This window comes from Bombina bombina, chromosome 6 (assembly GCF_027579735.1).
Source record: "Bombina bombina isolate aBomBom1 chromosome 6, aBomBom1.pri, whole genome shotgun sequence".
NCBI lineage: Eukaryota > Metazoa > Chordata > Amphibia > Anura > Bombinatoridae > Bombina > Bombina bombina.
The window spans coordinates 411,305,823-411,327,790 of NC_069504.1; the positions used below are offsets into that span (position 1 = coordinate 411,305,823).

At 35.5% G+C, this 21,968-nt stretch overlaps 1 protein-coding gene across 2 annotated transcripts in view; it reads left to right on the plus strand.

Annotated features, from left to right (window-relative positions):
* PPP2R2B (protein phosphatase 2 regulatory subunit Bbeta) overlaps positions 1-21,968 on the plus strand; it is a 641,033-nt gene that overhangs the window by 576,837 nt on the left and 42,228 nt on the right. The gene's annotated exons all lie outside the window — the stretch shown is intronic.

Here is a 21,968-nt window from a genome sequence, read left to right on the forward strand (position 1 = left end):
TCTTTCTAAAATTTTATACAAAAGTATTATAAAATATGTAAAACTACCTTTAGGTTGCAAGTATAAGCTATATTATGTCATGCAAATATTGCCTAAATTACATAAGATTATGTTTACACTTGGTCCGGTCTTCTCTCCAATCTGTCCTTTTTTTACAGATGCAAATATACAAATATTCTGGAATCCAAAATCCAAAACTTTTCTGGTCCCAAACAGTTTGGTTTAAGGGTTTTGTACCTGTATTTATTAGTACAACTATTATTTATTACTTAGAGAATCTACAGCCTCTAATTATCTGACCCCCATATTGAGCACTGTTTTTCTGTTTCTAGTCTTTTGGAAAATATAGCTATTTAGAATCTGTATTGGCTGAGCTATACTGTTTAAACTGAGCATGCAACTGAAACTGTCATTTTACGTTCTGTCATGAAGTTCATTGTACCACTACCAATAGAGCCAGTGCGCATGCACGTTAAAGGGACAGTTAAGTCCAAAATAAACTTTCATGATTCAAATAGGACATGTCATTTTAAAAAACCACCAATTTTGCTTTGTTCTTTTGGTATTCTTAGTTGAAAGCTAAACCTAGATAGGCTCATATGCTAGTTTCTTAGACCTTGAAGGTCGCCTCTTATCTGAATGCATTTTGACCGGTTTTCATTACTAGAGGGCGTTAGGTCATGTGTATCATATAGATAACATTGAGCTCACGCACATGAAGTTACCTAGGAGTAAGCACTGATTGGCTAAAATGCAAGTCTGTCAAAAGAACTGAAATAAAGGGGCAGTTTGCAGAGGCTTAGATACAAGGTAATCACAGAGGTAAAACGTTGGTTATGCAAAACTGGGGAATGGGTAATAAAGGTATTATCTATCTTTTTAAATAACAAAAATTTTGGTGTTGACTGTCCCTTTAATGTTATCTATGGGAGGGTGCTCTTTTTAAAATAAAAAAAAAAAGACAAAAACAAGAGTAGAGGCTTCAGACTGTGTTATTTGCCTAAATAAACTACCTGTTCTTGTGCAGTGCATTGAAATGCTATTCCAACATCCCATTAATGTTTTTTTAAAAGTTTTACTCTTGAGAAAATGCTGGTTTGAGCTTTTCAAAGCAAATAGTTTAACAGTTACAAATGACAGAGCCAAAATGGAATTAGATGCTTTTATAAGATCAGAGGCTGCTTTTCTGATATTTTAGGAAACACTTTATTGCCATTCAGTGTGAAAAGGCCATACACGTTAAAAGATTGCAAATGAGATATTGCTGCATCTGTGAAATTAACATTCTTATCATGTGATGATCGTTGCCATGGTAAACACAACCAGCTAGGAAACGGGGGCATGAAATTCCCTTAACTGGTTGTTAGGGAAATCAACATAAATTACATAGCCTAAAATATATGCTTACAGTTGCTTTTTGTTCAAAGAACATTTGCCTTTCAGTTTCTGTTAGTGACACTGGATCTACAATAATAATTATAATGGTTATGTGTAGACTTTTGCTAATTAAATTATTTGGAGTTAAAAGCAGCTTGTGCTGTGCATGCATGTAAGAAACATGGCTTTAAAAGGACAGTCTACTCCAAAAATGTTATTGTTTAAAAAGATAGATAATGCCTTCATTACCCATTCCCCAGTTTTGCATAACCAACATGGTTATATTAGTATACTTTTTATTTCTGTGATTACCTTGTATCAATTAGGTTATATCACTCTGCTATGGGTTACACCTCATATACAGTACATAATACTAGTCTAATACACAGCACATCCCACCTAACACTTACCGAAATTCCGAATTTTCGAACCAAATCCGGCTGAATTTATTCGAATCCGAATAAATCCGAAACTAATTGATTCAAATTTTTCCGAATTCGAATCAATCCGAACCGAAATTCAAAAAATCCGAATCGATCTGAACCGAATTTTTTCGCCATGCACATGTCTAAATTCTGGTATAGGACTGTCCCTTTAATTATGTCAAACAGTTTGAACATGTGTGTATTTAATGCTATGCCATTTCCATCTAATGAACAACTTTACAAATATAATATTTTCTTTTGATTTATTACGTTCAGATTATTAGTAATGTTATTATACTTTTTCCAAAAATGTCTGTCATAATTTTCGGTTCACTTATGTTGTGTACCTGATCACGTGTACCCAATGTGCCCTTCAATATGTTGGGCCCACGACTCGGGAGGCTAGAGTCAGGATTAAAGAACATTTAGCAGACATTAGGGCCGGCACCTTAACTGCCCCTCTGATTAACCATTTCTCGGTTCTTCACCAGAGAGATGTGAGATCCTATAAATGGAAAATCATAGAAAAGGTACGTCCACAAAGGGGAGGGGAGGATAGGACCAGTAAACTAGGAGAAAGGGGGACCTTCTGGATATTTAGGTTGAGGACCAGAGGGTCTGAAATCTGAATTTGACTTAATAATTTTTTGGTAAATCATGACACACATATGTATAGGTTTGATTTGCAGCCCAAAAATAGTAAAAAGGGTTTTAAGTTTCAATCTCTAGCCCAGGACATATCCCCCAGTAAGCACAGGAGAATACTATAGGTTGGAAGATGCAAACACAAGATAACTGGTGAGCAACACTGGTGTGAATTGGGTAGTCGGTCTTGAATTACAGAAATACAGAGATGTGTATAGTGAGGCGCTCCAGACCTAGCTGCAGCTGTGATAGAGATGGAGTTTTGGGTTTAGATACTAGGAACGAGTAGGCTTGAGAGATTGATACACTAGCAGTGTTCCCGTGATATGTCATTTCTCTCCTAGGGCACTTTGGATTGTTTTCCCTTAACCTTAACCCACTCCTCACCCTTATTTAAGCCCACCCCACGGTTTAAGTTTTGATATTACACTCAGTGTTTAATGTGAGAAACTTTAATTCTGCAACGGAGGGACACAAGTTTTTCATTGCATTAACTAGATAGATTATCCACTCTGTGGTGTCAGTGTCTTTTTTTATTTATTTATTTAGCAGCTAATGCAACACGTTTGTGACACTTTTTTTTTTAAGGGTGTTTTTGACCAGTAGAGAGTGAATACTGTTTACAGCATAGAATGAGCCGAATTGGGTAAAGCTAGCAAGGTGTGTAAACCCATTATCCAATAGGCAGGGAGACAGTATGCTTTAACCACAGTTAATATCATTGATTTTATAGAGGACTAAGAGTAAGGCGCAAGCCAAAACGCGTCAGCTTGAGGTTTTTTTAATCTGTATTTTACCCTTGGGTTAGGGATACCCTGTGTTCTTCAATTTGACACCAATAAACCAATATTTTACTTCCATCACGGTACTCCTTTAACTTTTTTATCTTCTGCTTATCTAGAGTTACCAGGCCGGCAAACAAAGCCAATGCTGTGAGGTATTTGCCACAAAAAAAGACAGCTGCTTGGGAGCTGGAACAAGACCCCTCATTTAAAAGAGTGAGAGACCCCTATAACTTTACTTCATATGATTATGGTTCTTTCAAGTTGTTGCTTTTGCCATGGGGATCACTTGATCACTGCTTTCTAGTAGGCAGGTGATTGTCTGATACCTAGAGGGGCTTGGGACCATTCATTTAAAATAAATATATATATACACTGCCCAGCTTTATATGTGGGGGGTTTTATGTGCATGTTGTGTGTGCTGTCTATAGAAGATGGGCTACTTTGGAGCTGCCATCCTCCCCATCCATACAATAGATAGACTTAGATGTTTGCCATTTTTGTTACCATAGTTTTCCAATGGTAATGGGACAGGTAATCCCCATCTCTCACTTGGTCACTTCTTAGTAGGATATATGAACTAAGTGCTGCTTCTTGTGCATTGATGTGCAAATAAGTGCCATTTTACAGTGATTGCATTCATATTAGAGGGTCCTTTAACCCTTTTAAAATGCAAAATTATTATTTCAAACAAGGTTATTTAATCCCTTAATCCCTGTAAATAGTATGGAGGCAAAACCTCCATCTCTGCACCAGAAGCATTGAGAGTGCAGCACTTTCTCATTGTGCGTGAAGTCACCATATAAAAAAAGGTGTCTTGCTTAGAATGAGGAATGATTAGAGGTTCTTCCTCATTGTGACAATATTGGACAAGGAAATTATCTTCTTATGAAGTAAGGTGTAAGGTGTTCTCTATGCCTAAAAAGCTAAATACCCCTTTTAGATGGAACAAAGCAACATGTTATGTGCAATGTCATTTTCAATTTGCTATTTTGAAACTTAAAAATGATCGCTGAAAATGGCAAAATTAGCATTAGAATGTTGGTTCTCCTAGACTTACACTGAAAATAAGCATTCAAATGTGTATTCAAATGTTGATGCTTATTGTATATGACTCAACATTCATATGTTAATTTCACTTTTTTCTTGTATTTAAAATTTGAAATGGCAAAATTAACATTTGTTCCATATAAGCATTTAATTGTAGAAACAAATGTCAAGGAGTACTTCCTTGTACCATCCAGAAGTAGTCTTATCTTCTATCATAGAACAATGTTAATTGTTCTTTGTCAAATCTTTATCTCTTTCACAGCCACCCCCCATTCACTCACTCCTTACATCAGACTACAGCAGGATATATTCTGCTGTAGTATGATCTATCAATATGTAGTTTATAAATGATACCCTAAGACAAAGAGACCAAATTCTAATATTAGATTTAACACTTGTATGGTAGGCAGTGGGCTCAGTTGTGTTTTGGAATACTAGTTTTGAGGCACTCACATTTTATCTGCATGTCTCTATATTCTCCAGCAAAATGGCACCTGTTACATTTTAGGCAAATCTACTCTAGGGTATCGACTGACTTCTCATTGTAGTTTCTGTATGCTGCTATTCACGGCCTAAAATTAAAGCAAAAGATGAACTGATTTATTTCAATTTTTCAACATAAAGCCTTAGACTATGGGACTTAGTTTTGTCCCATAGACAATATTCCTGCTAAAGGTGCACAAATAAAAAATAAAATAAAAAAATTAACATGATCAAATAAAAGTTTGATGTGAGAAGCAAGTAGTTAGTGAATTTAAATGACATAATAATCTAAGCAAATTATAGATATAAAAGTCCCACACGGAGAAAGCTCTGAGAATATTAATTTTTCAGGTTTATCATATGTTGGTGAGGAACAATTTTACATGGAACATATCTCTTATAAATTAACTTTGTGTGTGATTTATGTTCATGTCATTCTTGCTTATGTCTGTCTTAGTTAAAGCCATTGTTTTGTTAATATTCTATGTGTATATTTTTGGCAACTATATTAGTAAAGCATTCAAATGTGTTTTTAAAGAACTACAGTATATAGTTTTGTTTTTATTTAAATTAATTTCTAAATGTTCTTTTACAACCTTACAACTGATACAAACGTATATACATACATAAAATAAAATATATATATACAGTGTGTATGTGTATATATATATATATATATATATATATATATATATATATATATATATATATATATATATATAAAATACTGATTGAAAAAAATGCAAAACCTTTTCAAATAAGTTTCAATGATGTATTCGTATTGTATTTGTATGTGGTAAAGATCAAATGTCCTTAGCACAGCTCTTTCTGAGAAGGACACTATATTAATAATAATAATAAGGGTCTTGGAATAATAATACATCATTTGTATTATTACTTGTTGTTTCTGATTTAATAAATTTGGTGCTAAACTTAAATACTGGTACAGAATAGCGTAGTAGGTTCCAAGACCCTTAGATGTTAATGGCTCATAGAAACATGTGACTTTCACAACAGCTGTTGTTATAACACCCAATGATTTCGCCATGCTGTTCATTAATGTCTTGATGACTAACGGGAGCTCAATGCCAAAGCTTTTCATGCCACAGAGAGCCATAGTGCCCAGCTGGAACACTTTACCTTTTGTTAGCCACCATGATTCTGTTGACAGTTTTCCTTCTACTAGCAAAATTGTTGGAGCAGACTCAAATTATGCATCATGGAATATGTCGGGCTGAATTACAGTGTAAGCATACAGAAGTAGGTTTATACATATCTCTGGCTCTTCAAAATTTCAAATGTGCTTAATCTGTTAGTATTTACTGGTTCTGCATCAAATGTTTGTTCATGCAATAGCATAAGGGCACACCCTGTTTTAGTTTTGAAACAGGTGTGGAGAGTCAAAATTCTTCAGCATTTATGAATGAACATGTGTCCTAAAATATTAATTGGCACTGATTTTAGAAACTTAAGACACCTTTTTTTTTTTTTTACTGATCTGTAATAAAATTTTAATACAAATTTCTCATCTGATTTATTAAAAATGAAATATACTTTAAACTATTAAAATCATTAGGAAAGATGGTTGATATATATTAAAATGTAAACTTAAAGGGACACTGAATCCAATTTTTTTCTTTCGTGATTCAGATAGAGCATGCAGTTTTAAGCAACTTTCAAATTTACTCCTATTATCAAATTTTCTTCATTCTCTTGGTATCTTTATTTGAACTGCAAGAATGTAAGTTTAATGGACCTAGCTTTGTGCCAGGGTCAGGAAAGGTCCTTCTCCAAACTATTTCCTAAAAGTTAGAAGTACCGAATTTTCTAAAATGTTTTTTGTATCCTGTATCATTAAGATTACCCTTTATTGGAACTAACCCTGAAAATCAGCCCTAAACTATTATACCTCCTCCACCAAACTTAAAGTAGGCACTATGCATTTGGGTAAGTACCATTCTTCTGATACCCTCCACACCCAAATTCTTTCATCAGACAGCCAGATAATGACGCATGTTTCATCGCTTCAGAGAACATGTTCCAAACTGCTCCAGAGCCCTGTGGTTGGATTCTTTACTCCACTCCAGCTTAAAATTTCATTTGTTTATATGAGGCTTGTGTACAGCTTCTTGGCCATGGAAGCTACACTATTCTTGAGCTAATATTGCTTCCAGAGGCATTTTGAAAATCTGTAGTGAGTGATGCAATAGGCGATAGCCGTTTTTTTTTACATGCTTCAAAACTCGGTGGCCATGATAGCACTTAAAATTTAATAACCTGTTTCTACATTTTAGTAAGTGTATAGGTTTTGTATTACAGAGAAGTTAGAAAACCTGTTGCTAAAATTTTGGAATCCCACCACTGAGCTGAACTCAATAATTAGTAGGGTGTCTACTAGGTATATTCATTCAAATGCTGACTATGTCTGCTGGCAGCAGCCTTTCGGCTCTTTTCTTTCTGGTTCAGCACCTGGGTAGCACTTGCTGTGATTGGTGGCTAAATGTAGCCACCAATCAGCAGGCGCTACCCATGGTGCTGAACCAAAATGGGCTGACTCCTAAACTTTGATTTCTGCTTTTTCAGATAAATATACCAAGAGAATGAATAAAAATTGAAAATAGGAGTAAATTAGAAAGTTGCTTAAAATTGCATGCTCTATCTGAATCAAAAGATAAAATTAGTGTTTAGTATCCCTTTAAACAAAAACAACAAATTCACATGACTAGTGTTCACATACTTCTGCCCATATAGGGCTACATTACAAGTGGCGTGCTAGCAGTTGCATGCATTAGATATCCGGTTTTTACACAAGTTGGAAATATGTATTACTAGTTGAAAGTATATGTGATCACAAGAGCACATTCGCATTTTACACTTGTCTGGTTGGTGCGACTGAAACCCTTGCGAACACCATAGTGTGTTTCATAAAACACAACATAAATACATTGAAAATTAGCGCTGCAATCAAACACCATTTGAGAAAAATTAGTAATAGAAATATATAAAAAAAAAGTTACAAGTGTTAAGATGTATGGTTTATGATAAATGACAAGGTGTTTGACTGCAAAGGGCTATATTGTGTGTGTATATACAGGGAGTGCAGAGTTATTAGGCAAATGAGTATTTTGACCACATCATCCTCTTTATGCATGTTGTCTTACTCCAAGCTGTATAGGCTCGAAAGCCTACTACCAATTAAGCATATTAGGTGATGTGCATCTCTGTAATGAGAAGGGGTGTGGTCTAATGACATCAACACCTTATATCAGGTGTGCATAATTATTAGGCAACTTCCTTTCCTTTGGCAAAATGGGTCAAAAGAAGGACTTGACAGGCTCAGAAAAGTCAAAAATAGTGAGATATCTTGCAGAGGGATGCAGCACTCTTAAAATTGCAAAGCTTCTGAAGCGTGATCATCGAACAATCAAGCGTTTCATTCAAAATAGTCAACAGGGTCGCAAGAAGCGTGTGGAAAAACCAAGGCGCAAAATAACTGCCCATGAACTGAGAAAAGTCAAGCGTGCAGCTGCCAAGATGCCACTTGCCACCAGTTTGGCCATATTTCAGAGCTGCAACATCACTGGAGTGCCCAAAAGCACAAGGTGTGCAATACTCAGAGACATGGCCAAGGTAAGAAAGGCTGAAAGACGACCACCACTGAACAAGACACACAAGCTGAAACGTCAAGACTGGGCCAAGAAATATCTCAAGACTGATTTTTCTAAGGTTTTATGGACTGATGAAATGAGAGTGAGTCTTGATGGGCCAGATGGATGGGCCCGTGGCTGGATTGGTAAAGGGCAGAGAGCTCCAGTCCGACTCAGACGCCAGCAAGGTGGAGGTGGAGTACTGGTTTGGGCTGGTATCATCAAAGATGAGCTTGTGGGGCCTTTCGGGTTGAGGATGACGTCAAGCGCAACTCCCAGTCCTACTGCCAGTTTCTGGAAGACACCTTCTTCAAGCAGTGGTACAGCAAGAAGTCTGCATCCTTCAAGAAAAACATGATTTTCATGCAGGACAATGCTCCATCACACGCGTCCAAGTACTCCACAGCGTGGCTGGCAAGAAAGGGTATAAAAGAAGAAAATCTAATGACATGGCCTCCTTGTTCACCTGATCTGAACCCCATTGAGAACCCGTGGTCCATCATCAAATGTGAGATTTACAAGGAGGGAAAACAGTACACCTCTCTGAACAGTGTCTGGGAGGCTGTGGTTGCTGCTGCACGCAATGTTGATGGTGAACAGATCAAAACACTGACAGAATCCATGGATGGCAGGCTTTTGAGTGTCCTTGCAAAGAAAGGTGGCTATATTGGTCACTGATTTGTTTTTGTTTTGTTTTTGAATGTCAGAAATGTATATTTGTGAATGTTGAGATGTTATATTGGTTTCACTGGTAAAAATAAATAATTTAAATGGGTATATATTTGTTTTTTGTTAAGTTGCCTAATAATTATGCACAGTAATAGTCACCTGCACACACAGATATCCCCCTAAAATAGCTAAAACTAAAAACAAACAAAAAACTACTTCCAAAAATATTCAGCTTTGATATTAATGAGTTTTTTGGGTTCATTGAGAACATGGTTGTTGTTCAATAATAAAATTAATCCTCAAAAATACAACTTGCCTAATAATTCTGCACTCCCTGTATACTTTATTGTGCCGCATATAGGCCACACCCTTAAAGTTTGGTGCCATTTTGAAGAAATTTAATTTTTAAAGAAAACACACAAAATGTGCAAGCAATGAGTCCCAATGCAGGGTGTCAGCTCCCAGGGGATACTTTTACACTTCCCCAAGAGTATAGAAAACAAACAAAGGAAAGATGCTGCACTCCTCAGTAATTTTAAAATGTGAAAAATACCTTTATTCAGCCATTAAAGCTGTAATGGCTGAATAAAGGCTTTTTTTACATTTGAAATTACCAGTACTAAGGAGTACAGCATCTTTCCTTTTTTTTTGTTTTAACATATTAAATCTGCAATTTGGTATGTACTGGTACATTATTAGAAGGTTTAGCAGGTATGATGTGATGGGGGAAAAAAAGCACTTTCTTACCTGACAATATCAGTAGCAAAACTGACTCACATGAACTATTGCAAGATGTTGCAGAACTATCCAATCCGGTGGACTACAATCCCCATGAGGCTACAGGGTGCACCGGAAGTTCGGCTGTATAAGCCCGTTCTCCGAATTACACTGTGCTCAGCACAGTATTACTGCATCTTCACACACCTTCACAGCCGTGGCTCCTGCATATGAGCATCCTGCTCATCATCCAAACCAATCAACTATTGCAAATCGTTGCAAAACTACCCAACTCTGGCGGACTACAATCCATATAAGGCCACAGGGTGCACCGGAAGTTCGGCTGTACTGAGCAGGTACAATTTTGCCGATAAGCACCCGATTATAGGCCGCACCCCGCATATAGGCCGCACTGCACATTTAAAGCTACAAATCAAAGGAGAAAAGTGCGGCCTATATGCGGAACAATACGGTATATACAGTATATATATATATATATATATATATACACACACACAAAGAGAAGCACACTCACAGGAACGAACAACTGGCTCAATACTATTGTTAGCCTGTTCTATGGCGATTTACCACCTAGGTGCAGCTTCTTTTCGCACAGTAATGCTTTTCACAGAGAAGAACTTTCCTGTAGTATATCAGTCTGATCCCACCTATTACGGTCAGTCCAGCGCCGAAATACCAGGCAATTCCTCTCCGAAAAGGAACACGACAACCCCAGACGATTGTTTCGGCCTTCATTGGGCCTCGTCAGTGAGGTATAGCCATATTCCTCTAAGCACACTGAGCAAGGAGTCCACGTCTGGTTTCCGCTTTTTTCCCATAAGGAGACTAAATACACACAGAGAGAAGCGCACTCACAGGAACGAACAACTGGCTCAATACTATTGTTAGCCTGTTCTATGGCGATTTACCACCTAGGTGCAGCTTCTTTTCGCACAGTAATGCTTTTCACAGAGAAGAACTTTCCTGTAGTATATCAGTCTGATCCCACCTATTACGGTCAGTCCAGCGCCTAAATACCAGGCAATTCCTCTCTGAAAAGGAACACGACAACCCCAGACGATTGTTTCGGCCTTCATTGGGCCTCGTCAGTGAGGTATAGCCATATTCCTCTAAGCACACTGAGCAAGGAGTCCACGTCTGGTTTCCGCTTTTTTCCCATAAGGAGACTAAATACACACAGAGAGAAGCGCACTCACAGGAACGAACAACTGGCTCAATACTATTGTTAGCCTGTTCTATGGCGATTTACCAACTGGGTGCAGCTTCTTTTAGCCCAGTAATGCTTTTCACAGAGAACTTTCCTGTAGTATATCAGTCTGATCCCACCTATTACGGTCAGTCCAGCGCCGAAATACCAGGCAGTTCCTCTCTGAACAAGGAACACAGCAACTCCAGACGATCGTTTCGGCCTTCATTGGGCCTCGTCAGTGAGGTGTAGCAGAATTCCTCTAAGCATACTGAGCAAGGAGTCCACGTCTGGTTTCCCCTTTTTTCCCATAGGGAGACTAAATACACACAAAGAGAAGCGCACTCACAGGAACGAACAACTGGCTCAATACTATTGTTAGCTTGTTCTATGGCTATTTACCACCTGGGTGCAGCTTCTTTTAGCCCAGTAATGCTGTGTGTATTTAGTCTATTTAGTATATATATATATATATATATATATATATATATATATATATATATATATATATATATATATATTTTCTTATTAAATATATATTTCTGTATATATCTGATAATCTTAATTTATTATAGATATACCTATATATCTATTGGAATAGATATACAGGCATATATATACAGGTATATACATATATAAAGAAATATGTATTTACAATAATAATTACATTTTTCTGTATGTAAAGAACATTGGAACGTGAAATATTTGGGTTAGCACACATGCAAGCAATAGGTGTTAGGTTATTTTCTTCTGTGCTCTTTATTGACTTTTATGGGAAGAATAGGTTAATGTGGTTGTGATATTTAGTTATCGCGCTTCAAATTTGCACGCAAACTTTTTATTTTCAACTTGTAATACGCGCACAACCTGACACTTGAGCTAAATAGCGTGTCACTTGTAATCCGGCCGTTAGTGGACACATGCTTCATCCAGGTGATTGATGTTGCCATGTTGATAGATTGATAGCTACCTGTGCATATGGCAACTAAAAGAATATGTAGTATAAAACTGGTGTATCTCTCCATCTGATTAATCCTAACTGTGCAACATCTGCTCCATTTATCACATATGCACCTACTTTTAATCTCTCATGTTTTCAAATCACTAGGTTAGGCATTTGTGATCTCCTTGTCCCGTTCCTCTTTATGTTCTTGACATTCATTTCTTGTTTGTTTTTTCTCCATATGTTTTACTAATGACCCCAACATTTTTCCAGTTCTGCATTTGTCACTTTACATTAGACTGTTGGGTCTAAAACTGCCTGAGTTTTCCTAGATAATGTTGTATCTTATATGTATAGATACTGGCTGTAAAGAAACCAATCAACTGGTAGAGGTTACCTTACTGTAAAAATCAACTGTATACCTTCAATGTAGTTTTTTGTTGCTGTTAATAACACATTTACTGAGGAGTTGTGATATCCCATTTAATTAGAATACTTAATCTACTGTCATGGGAAATCCTACAAAATAATAAGTTTTGCAGACATAATTTAGTACTACTGTATTAGGCTTAGATGACAAATGTTCTTGTCTTGAAACTGCTAAATTCCTAGAAAATAGACAAAAAAGGGTATTCTATTTTGGTGTAGTATATGGATTTGTTTATGATGCTGTTAAAGCAATCAGTTCAGCATTAATCTATGAGTTTGTTAAAAAAAAAAAAAAAAGATTTGATATTAAAAGGACAGTAAAGATCTTTTAGATTTTTATTTCAAATGTTTAATTATACATAATGAAAAAACTTTATTTTTTTTTATACCTGCTTTTCATGTAATTTAGCTATAAAAACTGAGGATTTTCTAATTCTCAGAATTTAAAATACATCCTGCTAAATTCTCAAAGCTAATCCTGCTTGATATCTGTCCCTAATCGGATTTATCTGATAACAACTGTAAAATGGTGTTCTTTATACTAACTCGTACATGTAAACTGCATTTTCAGTAAAGTAACCTATACATTTTTAATATTTATGATTATGCTGCACAATATTTAGTTTTGTATGAATGATATAAATCAATGTTATGGGCATTTTCATCTTAATGTCTTAGGGTTACACTTTTTTTTTTCTTTTATGAAATTTTTGTAAGGCACCGAGAATTCATAGTTCTAGGAAAACAAATTCTGAAAGTGGTGTGGAAGAAATAATTTATTAAGTTATCACCTGGTATCATCATTTTCTTTTCTTTTTTTGTGAATCTAAAGACAAATATCCATATTTCAAATTTCTCATTTGATATCATGCAGAACTTTTTTTAACCCGTAAAGTATTAATCTGTAGTAATAAACTTGACCTGGATTGAAAAGCATTGAATGTGGGAACTTGGGTAAAGCCATATTGGACCAACAATTCAGCAGCATCTCCAAAGTATGCCCAACATATACATTACATAAAAGATTTCTTCACATAATTTATTATACATGGTCTACTCTCTCTAATTTGCTTGGACCATAAACAAAAAAATATTTTATCTGATTTTTTTTTATTTTTGACAATCAAATATTTAGTAATGAGCCATTTGTGAAAGCTCTTTAAGCCTTGGTAAAGAAATTGACCCTCAGAAGATGACATGAAGAAGACTCAAATGTGAACGAGTAAAACTGCTGGAAATACATTTCTGCCCATTTAAGAACAGGGTTGCCACCTTTTTTTGGAAAAGAATGCCGGCAATGCTTATTAGCATACATTTGCATAAATAATTATATAGTGTAAATTAGAAACTAAAGTTGTTACTACTGAATTAATATGATCATTTGTTTATAATTAAAGTTTAACACGCTTAGAATAAGTCTCGCCATGACAGCTTTTTTATTTCTATATTTATTTTCAATTTTGACCTAAATTTTAAAAATACAGACCATGGCCTAGTTTCCATCGAGGTGATAAAGTTTGGAAACTGGTGATAAAAACATTTATCTTCATTAAAGTCTATGGAGAATTTTTATTTTATCACCATACTTTACCTCAATAGAAACTAGGCCCATGTCTGTAAAATACCAGCTGGGGGGCAACTCTATTTTGAGAATATCAGCAGCTTCCTCTATTGCAGATCAGATGTGAACACCATCTTATTTATTAGTTTAAGTTACTGTTCAAGTGGCATTACCTTGCATGATAGCGCACATAGCCTAGAGTTTGTAGGCTCAGCTGATGCAACAAACCAAGGGTGATGAGGTTGACAGCCATGGGGAGTTAAAAAAATTATGACCTTTTACTTCCTGGTTTTTCACTTTACTCCTAAATGCTTTTAATAAAATAATGTGCTCTTTCTATATAACACAATAAAATAACTCATTAAGACAACACTCTTCTTGTAGTTTAACTCTTACAAATCATCACATTTGCATGTTTTTCGGTGAATTAAACAGGTTTATTTCCCTGTTACTCACCCAGTGATTTAACATTTACATTCAAGTTGATGATTACTGCTAACCCTTACTTTAAGAGTGGCTATTCTCATCAGTGTTCTAAGTTCTTATGTTCCCCTTGCACTGTGTGATGATGTAATCTGCATACTTCCCAATACAATCAGCGTGCATTCAATTGAATATTTTATAGAAATCTAGATTGTGATTTTATTTTTTATTTTTTGTTTTTTTTAAAGGAACACTGTACTCAGGCAAGCAGTTGACCTTTCAAACAGTCTGGGTTGTCTCTCACCCGAATGAGAGGTTGATTTCCGGTGCTGCCTCTTGTATATTTAGCTTTCTGTAGACTATACTACAATATTGACATTTTCAGTATGACAAATTAAAGGTGAATAATCTATTTGTAAACAATTTAATACATTCCAGCTGGTAAAATGGATGATTGGGAAAACATTAAAGGGTCAAAAACATCCAATTTTAATAAACATTGAACCTGGTTTAATTAAATTGGTAGTGGTTGAATAGGTTTAGGATACCTAGTTACAGGAAGGACCACTGTGATACCCTTTTTTTGTTTTGTATCGAAACGCATCTATCAATATTTTCTATTTTCAGTATGTGTAAATTATCTTTATGTACTGTATTGTAAATTAAGTCTTGTATATGTTTGTGTGTGCTAATTTTTTTAAATTCTGTAAATAGTCATATGATCAGGGGGCTGTCAGAAGATGCTTAGATACAAGGTAATCACAGAGGTAAAAAGCATGTTAATATAACTGTGTTGGTTATGCAAAACTGGGGAATGAGTAATAAAGGGATTATCTATAGCTTTATTGTGCATGCAACCCTCTGCTAACATGGCTGTAGGTAATGTGCATGCACTTCTGCCTCCAATATATGCCCTGGGTGCCCATAACATCCTATAACAGTTGATTTTCACAGGGGCGCTCAGAGCATGGACTGAACATGCATATCCTGAACTGTAGCAGTATTATTCAAGCTATGATAACTTTTAACTAAACATGGAAGAGTAAGGCAAAATGTTTCTAAATGTACTTCATATCTACTGCTGTGCTTGTTGAACATAGATTGACTGTTAACGCTTTTTAATATCTGTCTAGTGTAAATTGTAATAATAGAATGCATTCTGTTCCTTGAATGAAAATCCCTGATACGCAATATCTACCTCCTGAAAATAACTAACACCTAATGCATGTGCAATATCTATCTACCTGTCAACCGCCAACCTCCACCGCAATAACTGATAAACTATATTAACCCGCCAATCCCCACATTGCAAAACATCTAATTAACCGATTAACCCCTAATCTGCCAAACCCCCACAACGCTATATACCTAATAAAGTGATTAACCCCTAAACCACCATCACCCCACAACGCAATATACCTTAATAAACTATGAACCCCTTATCCGCCATTCACCCATATTGCAAAGTACCTATTAAAACTATTAACCCCTAAGCCGCCATCCCCCACCACTGCAATAAACTTAATTAATCTAATAACCCCTAATCCTCCATTAACCCAGATTGCAAAAATCTAATCTATTAACCCCTATTCCGCCAAACCCCCACAACGAAAATAACTAATTACTAAACCCCCTAACCTAACAGCCCCTAAATTAACCCCAAATACTGAAATAAAAAATACTAAGTTACAAACAATTAAAATAAAAAGCTAACATTACTTAAAAATAAAAAGACTAAGATTAAATTAATCTAAGATTACAAAAATAGAAAATTCTAACATTGCATAAAATAATAAACCAAATTATCAAAAATAAAAAAATTAAACCTAATACCTATGAAAATAAAAAAGCCCCCCCAAAATAAAAACACCCCATAATCTAATGCTAAACTACCAATAGCCCTTAAAATTTCAGTAGCTCTCGTCCTATTGGCTGATTTGAATTTGAAGACTCAAATCAGCCAATAGGAATGCAAGGTACCCAATATATTTAATTTAATCTTAGGTGTTTTTTTTTTTTAGTAATGTTAGCTTTTTTATTTTAATTGTTTGTAATTAAGTATTTTTTTAATTTAGGTAATTGGGGTTAATTTAGGGGGTGTTATGTTAGGGGGTGTTAGGTTAGGGGGCTTAGTAATTTAATTAGTTATTTGCATTTTGTGGGTTTGGCGGTTTAGGGGTTAATAATTTTATTAGGATTATTGCGTTGTGTGGGTTTGGCGGTTTAGGGGTTAATAGTTTTATTAGGATTATTGTGTTGTGTGAGTTTGGTGGATTATGGGTTAATAGATTTATAAGGTTTGTTGGGATGTGGGTTAATAGCGGATTAGGGGTTAATAGTTTTAATAGGTACTTTTTGATGTGGGTTAATGGTAGATTAGGGGTTAATAGTTTTAATAGGGACTTTGCGATGTGGGTGAATGGCGGATTAGGGGTTAATACATTTATTAGGTAGTTTGCGATGTTGGGCTTGGCGGATTTAGCGGTCAATACTTTTATTAGGTAGATTGCGATGTGGGTAAATGGTGGATTAGGGGTTAATAGTTTAGGCGTATTGCGTTGTGGGTGGTTGTCGGTTTAGGGGTTAATACTTTTATTATTAGTTCCGATGTGGGTTTGATGGCGGATATAGGGGTTTTACGTGTCCGGTTCATTTTTGAGAGGCATGTTAGACTTTTACGGGAGATTTGAAATTTTTTTTATTTTCTTAAGCGCTGGCAGTTTCTAAAGTGCCGTAAGTCACTGGCGACTCCAGAAATTTGTATTTATGCTTATTTCTGGACATCGCTAGCTAACTCTTCCATTTTGCTTTTGATCTAGCTGTGTGCTTGCAAGACAGTGCAAGACTTTATATATTTGTTGCGTGTATGTATGTATATATATATATATATATATATATATATATATATATATATATATATATATGTATATATATGTATGTGTGTGTGTGTGTGTGTGTATGTATGTATATATATATATATATATATATATATATATATATATATATTGTGTGTATTATATATGTATGTGTGTATGTATGTATATATATATATATATATATATATATATATATATATATATATATATATACACATGTGTGTGTGTGTATATATATATATATAATTTTTTTTATATGTTTGTGTAAATAAAACTATTTCTTACCATAATACAGCCCCAAAAATATAATTTTGGGGCTGGTTCCTAGATTTTCAAATCATATTATCACGCCCTGCCTTATTTCTAAGCATAAGCACATACATGAGTCAGTGATGCCAATGAACAATCTTGTTTAAAATGATGTGAAGCTCACACCTACCACAAGCAACTCTGTCTGCATTGTTGTTGCCACTGATATTATAGACATGTGCAGCAGTGGAAAATTTGATTTGGACACATTTTTCGGAAGTAATATTTGGAAAAATCTGCTGCACTATTCGGTATTCGTTTAGTTTAAAATGATATTGAATATTCAGGGAACATTTACATTAGTTTTTGTTAAATAAATATAAATGTTCCGTTTTTGCTTTTAATCTTAGCTGAGAGCTTGTAAGTAAGTGCTGGACTTTCCCTGTGTGTCCTATTAATTTATTTTGTAATTTTCCCTATGGGCCTTACAGCCAGAATTGTCTGGGGTTGACTGCCTGTGACTCTGGAGACAGCACAGCTTCCTGAGGGTGCGATTAGCACCCAGGGCAGCATGTTGCAGGGTCATGGGATTTGTACTCAGTCCAGTCTGAGAGTGCAGTTCCCTTCTGTGTTTTATAAATGTTCCTTTGTTACAGGTGAAAAAGTTAAAGGAACACTGAACCCCAATTTTTTCTTTCATGATTCAGATAGAGCATGAGATTTTAAGCAACTTTCTAATTTACTCCTATGATCAAATTTTCTTCATTCTCTTGGTATCTTTATTTGAAATGCAAGAATGTAAGTTTAGATGCTGGCCCATTTTTGGTAAACAACCTGGGTTGTTCTTGCTGATTGGTGGATAAATTCATCCACCAATAAAAAAGTGTTGTCCAGAAGTCTGAACCAAAAAATGCCTAGATGCCTTCTTTTTCAAATAAAGATAGCAAGAGAATGAAGAAAAATTGATAATAGGAGTAAATTAGAAAGTTGCTTAAAATTGCATTCTCTATCTGAATCATGAAAGAAAAAAATGTGGGTTCAGTGTCCCTATAACCTATAGCCTTATACTTATCTCTAGCTTGCTGGAGAGCTGCGCTTATTCCGACCTTTCTTTACAAAGTCCCAAGCTGCCCAAATAGGAGGTTTAGGGCGGCGGATAACAGAGCCTTTGCTATAGAACCTCCTCCTTTAACGCAGGCTCTAAGGCTCCTATTACCGCGGGCAGGGACTCTGTGAAGAAGGGTCAGTGTAAGCGCGGCTTTTTAGCAAGCAAGAGGTATTTTAACCCTTATTGCTAATTTAAAGGAAACTAATAAATACTGACAAATTAGTTGGTGCATTTGTTCAGATATTCAAAACAAACGTGTTTTCATTATGAGTTTATTTTTGTAACAATACAAATGCACAGGCCTACTTAGGGTATCTTTTGTCATCGCCCCCCCCCCCCTGGAAAAAATGCTGCGGATGCCCATGACAGAGGCTCTAATTGTGTCACTTTTTTTATAAAGTATTTCTCTCTCTGCAGGAAGTGACTCTTTGTCCTCAGCAATTATGATTCTTTTTTGTTGCAATATATACTAGAGGGGCTTATCTGTTGTGACTGTTTATAACAAATTGGTTGTTTTTTTCCTGCTACTACTGTTCTCTTGAAGCATTTTTCTCTTTGTCCTCTGGCAAATAGAGCGTTGATGAAAATCGCACTGTGATTATGTAAATGGTTGATATTATGAATGGAAAAAACAAAATGCTACTCCCATTTAGTGAATCTTATTACCATTGTATAGACTCAAAATACTCAGACGATGAACCTGTTGGGTTTTTTTTTCATTGCAGTGCATAAAATATTTGTGTTAATCAGCAAGGGGGCTTCAACAGTATTGTTATAAAGACATGTCTATCCATTTAAACCCTGTCATAGGGTTTTGGGGTTTTGTTTTTTTTTGGGGGGTTACAATGCCTGTACATTAAAGGGACAGTAAAAGCCTTATAATTACATTTCATTTGTGTTGCTATAGGATAGAACAACATATTGGCCAAGTCTTAACATTTTTTTATAACAAATTAACATTATTTTTTCTGCAATTTTTTTTTCAAAACTAAACTCCACTACTCATTTGCCTTATTTGGAGCAGCCAGTCTGGGCTTTAGTCAGCACAATAAAATGCATTTATTTGCAGCAGTTATAACTAAAAGCCAATTAGGGACAGATATCTAGCAGAGTTAGCCTTGAAATGTCAGCATGGGGCATTCCAAGTTCTGTGTATTAAAAATTGCTCAATCTCCAGAGCTAAATTACACGAAAAGGGTATACAATAAATAATGAAAATATTATTTTATGCATAAACATTTTATATACAAATCTTAGTGTTGACTGTCCCTTTATGCATCAATTTACATAAAATAAAACAATGTAGTTACTACAGCTGCCATGATAGCTTAAATGTCACATGACACCTTAAGAAATGATCTCATGATCTCATGATATTGTAGATATCAAATGCTTATAGCAATAAAACAGGTGCTCCAGTAACTGTTCTCTCTACCGGGTGGCGGCGCAGAAGCGGGAGAAGCCACCTCCCTGAAATGAGTTTTTGCAGGTTGGGATGTCTGTTTTTCAAACATACTAACTCATATATCAGACCCCACACTAGAAACTGGAAAAGTCTGCTGTGCCAAATAAGAGAGCTCTAGTTGTTAGGTTCATGGGAATGGTGAATACTAGATGACTTTTATGCTTATAATGATTTCTTTATAATAAATAATCAAATGACTCAAACTAAGGAAATAAACTGAGAAAAAACTAGAACAGCAAATACACAACCACAGAATGAAACAAGGCAGAGGTTGAACAAAGTACAAGTATACATGTCTTACAAACTGGAAAACTTAAAGGGACACTGTAACCAAAAATTTTCTTTCGTGATTCAGATTGAGCATGAAATTTTAAGCAACTTTCTAATTTACTCCTATTTTCAATTTTTCTTCGTTCTCTTGCTATCATTATTAGAAAAAGAAGGCATCTAAGCTTTTTTTTTGGTTTCAGTACTCTGGACAGCACTTTTTTATTGGTGGATGAATTTATCCACCAATCAGCAAGGACAACCCAGGTTGTTCACCAAAAATGGTCCGGCATCTAAACTTACATTCTTGCATTTCAAATAAAGATACCAAGAGAATGAAGAGTATTTGATAATAGGAGTAAATTAGAAAGTTGCTTAAAATTTCATGCTCAATCTGAATCACGAAAGAAAAATTTTGGTTACAGTGTCCCTTTAAGGTGCAGAGACACAGTGCCGTTTTTGGGTTCACACTTTTGTGGGTAGGGCTGCCACCTCGGCCATGTTTTCCTGGACACTTATGAGTTACACATGCTGCAGGGCAAACAGGGAGGAACATGTATTGTTATGTTCATCAGCACTATTCATGTGATGTGGAGAGAAAAAAAAAAAAGCACCAGCCTTACTAGCTTGCCTGGAAAATTGTGCTTGCTTGATCTTCAAACAAGATGCTCATTTTTAAATATTCATCACTTTCAAAACGAGTTTTCCAGGCTTAGGTGAATATAATGTACTTTATTTCAATATATATTGTGTTGGCATAAACCTTAAAGGGACAGTCAACACTAGAATTTGTATTGTTTAAAAAGAAAGCTAATCATTTTATTACCCATTCCCCAGTTTTGCATAACCAACCCAGTTATAAAAATACACGTTTACCTCTGTAATTACCTTGTATCTAAGCTTCTGCTGACTGCCCCCTTATTTCAGTTCTTTTGACAAACTTGCATTTTAGCCAATCATTGCTCACTCCTAGGTCACTTCACTTGGTCAAAATGCTTTCAGTTTAGAAACAGTCTTCAAGGTCTAAGAAATTATCATATGAACCTCCTAGGTTTAGCTTTCAACTTAGAATATCAAGAGAACAAAGCAAAATTGGTGATAAAAGTAAATTGGGAAGTTGTTTAAAATGACATGCCATATTTAAATCATGAAAAAAATTTGGACTTGACTGTCCCTTTAAAGGGACATAAAAGTTTTCATTTCCAATTTAGTTCTTTTATCAAATGTGCTCAATTGCTCTTTGTATCCTTTGTAGAATGAGCAGCATTTGAGAAGGTAGCTAGAAACAATGGGTGAGCCAATGACAAGAGGCATATATGTATAGCCACCAATCACCAGCTAGCCCCCAGCAGTGCTTTGCTGCTCCTTGGCCTACATAGGTATGCTTTTCAACAAAATAAATCAAAAGAAGAAAGCAAATTAGATAATTTAATTACATTGGAAAGTTGTTTAAAATTGAATTTTCTATCTTAATAATGAAAGGAATATTATGGGTTTCATGTCCCTTTAAAGTGACAGACCATGCTATTAAAATATCAGTCCGGCTTCGCTGTTTCATTTCCCTTTTTATGGTGGCTATACGGTATGATCAGACCCCACCCATATAATCCTTTTTTCTATATTCAGGGAAGAGTAATACACATTC